Genomic DNA, 4928 nt, shown 5'->3' with positions numbered 1-4928 from the left:
AAAAAAAAAAAAAAAAAAAAAAAAGAAAAATGCTCACTGAATGGAAATCGCTTTCTTGTTGCATTTTGAACCCAGCTCCCATGAGTTCAAGCAAGCCTGAACTAGACTGAGGGATGATGAGAAACATAAGACCAAGTTATCCTCATACCCACCTGCCTGACAATAACCAACCAACCATTAGAAATTTGAGTGAGGCCTGACTATACTATCCAGCTGCAGCCAAACCAGCCCAGAGCAAAAGAAATGCTCATAAAGCCCCCAGAATTGTGAGAAATAATATTTGTAATTTCAAGCCTCTAAGTTTTGGGGTTACTGATTGTATTAGTTCTTTTTCACACCGCTGATAAAGACATACCCGAGACTGGGTAACTGATAAAGAAAGACAGGTTTAATGGACTCATAGTTCCACATGCCTGGGGAGGCCTCACAATCATGGCAGAAGAGCAAGAGAGAGCAAAGGGATGTCTTACATGGCGGCCAGCAAAGACAGAGTGATAGCCAAGCAAAAAGGGTTTCCCCTTATAAAACCATCAGCTCTCATGATACTTATTCACTATCATGAGAACAGCATGGGGGAATCCCCCACCCCATCATTCAGTTATCTCCCACCGGGTCCCTCCCACAACATGTGGGAATTATGGGAGCTACAATTCAAGATGAGACTTGAGTGGGGACACAGTCAAACCATATCACTGATTATGTGGCCAAAGCTAATTTATAGTGACTACTTTAAATGTAAACAAATAGCAGCTCCAATTTCAGCTGCTGTGTCAGATGTGACATCTTTACTGGAGTTGACCAACCTAGTTTTTGGTTCTTAGTATGTGCTTAGTGATCTGACAAATGTATTTTACTTGATCTCTGACATTTAGGAGAATCAAAAGCCATTCATGTGTGCATGGTAAGGACTGCAGCACTATCTTGCCCCAGGTTCCTGATAACCCTCCTAATCTCCATTATGTTGTAGTCCACAGAGGCCTTGATCATCTTTACATTCTGAAGAACATAGCACTGGTTCATTCCACCAATAACATCATCTAATTGGACCTGGTGATCAGGAAGTGGCAATCACTGTAGAAACCATAGTAATGCAAATGAGTGACAGAAAGAGGGAGATAAACCTCATGAAAGTTCACTAACCTACCACATCAATGAAGATTTTAGAAGTCCAATCATCTGGGACATGCCATAATATCTCCCTTAAGGTAAAGAATAAGTTATTACAACTCACACTTCCTAAACTGATAAAGAGGCACATAATTTGGTAGGGCTCTTTGACATTTGAAAGTGATAGATATATGATAGATGATTGATAGATAGATAGATAGATAGATAGATAGATAGATAGATAGATCGATCGATCGATAGGGTGGGGCGTGGTGGCTCACGCCTGGAATCCCAGTAGTTTGGGAGGTCAAGGCGGGTGGATCACTTGAGGTTAGGAGTTCGAGACCAGCCTGGCCAACATGGCGAAACCCCCTCTCTACTAAAAATACAAAAATTAGGTATGGTGGTACATGCCCTTAGTCCCAGCTACTCAGGAGGCTGAGGCAGGGGAATCGCTTGAAGTCAGGAAGTAGAGATTGTGGTGAGCTGAGATCACGCCACTGCACTCCAGCCTGGGTGACAAAGTGAAACTCTGTCTCAAAAATAAAATTAAATTAAATTAAATTAAAAGTAAAATAATAGATGGGTGTATATAGATGTGTGTATATGTATAATATATAGATTTATATGATTCATATATAAATCACACTTCAGAATAGTGTTCTTTTTTTCTCTTTTTTAAATAGTTCTAGGTGTGTTTTATAGCTGGTTTTTGGTTTTGTTTTCATTTTAGACAGGGTCTCGCTCTATTGCCCAGGCTGGAGTGCAGTGGCACGATCACAGCTCACTGCAACCTTGACCTCCCTGGCTCAAGTAGATCCTCCCACCTCAGCCTCCCGAGTAACTGGGACTACAGGCACATGCCACCGTGCCCAGCTAGTTTTTAAATTTTTTGTGAAGAAGGGGTCTCCCTGTGTTGCCCACACTGGTCTCAAACTGCTTTTTCTTTTTTTTTTTTTAGAAATAGGTTCTCACTCTATTGCCCAGGCTGACCTCAAACTCCGGCTTCAAGCAATCCCCCCACTTTGGCCTCCCAAAGTACTGGAATTATAGGTGTGAGCCATCATGCCTGGCCTGGAATATTGTTCTGACTCATTTTTCAGATAAACTTGAAGGCTGCTGAGTTTCAAAGCAGGTGAGAGCTCTACAGCAGGTAAAGCCTGTGATGCAATCTCTCTGTCCCTGAGCCACATGAATCAGCAACTTCGATGGTGTCAGCTCTATCTGTGATGGTTGGAGCTGTTATGTGGAGTCTCTGGCAAGATACAAAAGCAAAATTACAGCCCGTAAGGTTCTGAAGTAAGTCCAGTTATTATGCAGCATATAAGTGCTTTCAATTTGAAAACCAGCTGCTGAGTACTAATAGAGTCTGTGATTTTGACCATGGGACATCAAGTATCTATATGACTAAAACTACCTGTCACGAGTTGGGTATCTAACCCACTGAATCACAGTGTCATTTTGGCACAGTAGTAATTCATTGTAAGAGATCTAGATGGCACAAAAGAGTTACACAGACAGCTCAGACTCTCATGTCATTGGCCTTGGTTGCAGCTATGTTGTTCCTTTAATTCACATTCATGACATCATATGAAGATTTTACTGTAGAAAATTAAGGAAGAAAAGGTCTGGCTCATAGATGGATCAGTATGACTGATATATTTTGGAAGCTGAACCTGAATTATCGTATTATAGGACCACTACTCAGAGGTGGGTCCTACAGGCAGTGGTGAAGGTAAATCCTGGTGTACAGAGCTGTGATTGGAGATCTTCACTTCATCTGTTTGTGTGTCTTAGAGATAGGTCGTTCTCTGTTACCCAGGCTGGAGTGCAGTGGTAGGATCATAGCTCACTGCAGCCTCAATCTCTTGGGTTCAAGTGATTTTTTCATTTCAGTCTCCCCAGTAGCTGGGACTACAGGTGTGCACCACTACACCAGCTAATTTGTTTTAAATGTTTTGTAGAGGTGGAGTCTCCCTATGTTGCCCAGATTGATTTTGAACTCCTGGGCTCGAGCTATCCTCCTGCCTCAGGCTCACAAAGTGCTGGGATTATAGGCTGAGCCACCACACCTGGCCCCTGCACTTAAATTGGAGTGAGATGTGGCCCAATGTGCAGATATACATGGGCTCCTGGGAAATGGCCCATGGCTTTCTATTTGGTCAGAATCTTGTAAGGAATGAGACTGGAAGCTCAGGGGCAAGTAGGTCTAGGAAGAAGTATGTGGATAAATTCATGGGCGTACACACAAAAAGCGTACATATATGTGTCTCATCCTAATGCCTACAAAAAATAATCCTTGGCTGGGCACAGTCGCTCATGCCTATAATCCCAGAACTTTGGGAGGCTGATGCAGGCAAATCACTTGAGGTCAGGAGTTCGAGACCAGCCTGGCCAACATGGTGAAACCCCATCTCTGCTAAAAATACAAAAATTAGCCGGGCATGGTGGTGTGCACCTGTAATCCCAGCTACTCAAGAGACTGAGACAAGAGAATCACTTGAACCCAGGAGGCGGAGGTTGCAGTGAGCCAAGATTGCACCACTGTGCTCCAGCCTGAGCAACAGAGTGAAACTGTGTCTTAAAAAGTAAATAAATAAAAACAATAATCCTCCACAAAGAAGGCTCTTAACAACAGTGATGATTCATCCCATGAAAGTAAGTTTGTCCATCTCCTCAGCCAGTCCCATGCTGGTTCAATGGTCTCATGAACAGAGCGGCCGTGGTGGCAAGGATGAAAGCTTTGCCTGCATGTTAGTCCATTTTGCATTACTATAAAGGAATACCTGAGCCTGAGTAATTTATAAGGAAAGAAAGTTATTTGGCTCACAGTTTTGCAGACTGTACAAGAAGTATAGCGCCAGCATCTGCTTCTGGTGAGGCCTCAGGAAGCTTACAATCATGGTGGAAGACGAAGGGGGAACAGGTGTGTCACATGGCAAAAGACAGAGCAAGAGAGAGACGGTGGAGGTTCCAGACTCTTTAACAACCAGATCTTGCATAAACTCATTACTGCGGGAGGGCACCACGCAGAGGCTCCCACTCACCGAAGCTAATCAAGTTACCGCCACTACTGAGTACCCAATCTACTAGAGTGCAGTGGCACGATCTTTGCTCACTACAACCTCTGCCTTCCGGGTCCAAGCGATTCTCCTGCCTCTGCCTCCCAGGTAGCTGGAATTATAGGCGCCCACCACCATATCCAGCTAATTTTTGTATTTTTAGTAGAGACAGCGTTTCGCCATGTTGGCCAGGCTGGTCTTGAACTCCTGACCTCAGCTGATCTGCCCACCTTGGCCTTCCAAAGTGCTGGGATTACAGGCATGAGCCACTGCACCCAGCCAGTGAGCTAATTTTTCAACACTTTCACACCTTTAAATTTGTTTACAATAAAATTTAGAAAAACTGCCTTTATTTTCATGATGTCACATTTCTCAACTATTCCATATTATCCTTTTTTTTTTTCCCTCAAGCTCCTGGGCTCAAGTAATACTCCTGCCTCAGCCTCCCAAGTGCTGGGATTACAGGCATGAGACATGGCACCCAGCCACATGTCATTTATATTTCAAAGTTAATCTGTGAAACATTGTTTACATCAAGTTGATTCAAAATATTCACCTCTCACCTTTTATTTAGAGCCTTGTTCGCTGTAAATAAAATAAAAATAAAAAGGATATTTAATAATTCTTTATGAACTTTTTTTTTTTGAGACGGAGTCTTGCTCAGTCGCCCAGGCTGGAGTGCGATGGCGTGATCTCGGTTCACTGCAAGCTCTGCCTCCCGGGTTCACGCCATTCTCCTGCCTCAGCCTCCCAAGTAGC

At 43.4% G+C, this 4928-nt stretch overlaps 2 protein-coding genes across 2 annotated transcripts in view; one reads left to right on the top strand and one right to left on the bottom strand.

Annotated features, from left to right (window-relative positions):
• Nucleotides 1-3669, bottom strand: part of ZNF283 (zinc finger protein 283) — a 38722-nt gene extending 35053 nt beyond the window's left edge. The window contains exon 1 of the mRNA XM_011997719.1: nucleotides 3566-3669. The gene's annotated coding sequence lies outside the window, so the exon portion shown is untranslated. The remainder of the gene's footprint in view (nucleotides 1-3565) is intronic.
• The window catches only part of LYPD5 (LY6/PLAUR domain containing 5), a 27905-nt gene that overhangs the window by 8591 nt on the left and 14386 nt on the right, over nucleotides 1-4928 (top strand). The gene's annotated exons all lie outside the window — the stretch shown is intronic.

This window comes from Mandrillus leucophaeus, unplaced genomic scaffold (genome assembly GCF_000951045.1).
Source record: "Mandrillus leucophaeus isolate KB7577 unplaced genomic scaffold, Mleu.le_1.0 Scaffold546, whole genome shotgun sequence".
Lineage (NCBI taxonomy): Eukaryota > Metazoa > Chordata > Mammalia > Primates > Cercopithecidae > Mandrillus > Mandrillus leucophaeus.
This window is presented reverse-complemented; position numbering and strand designations above follow the sequence as displayed.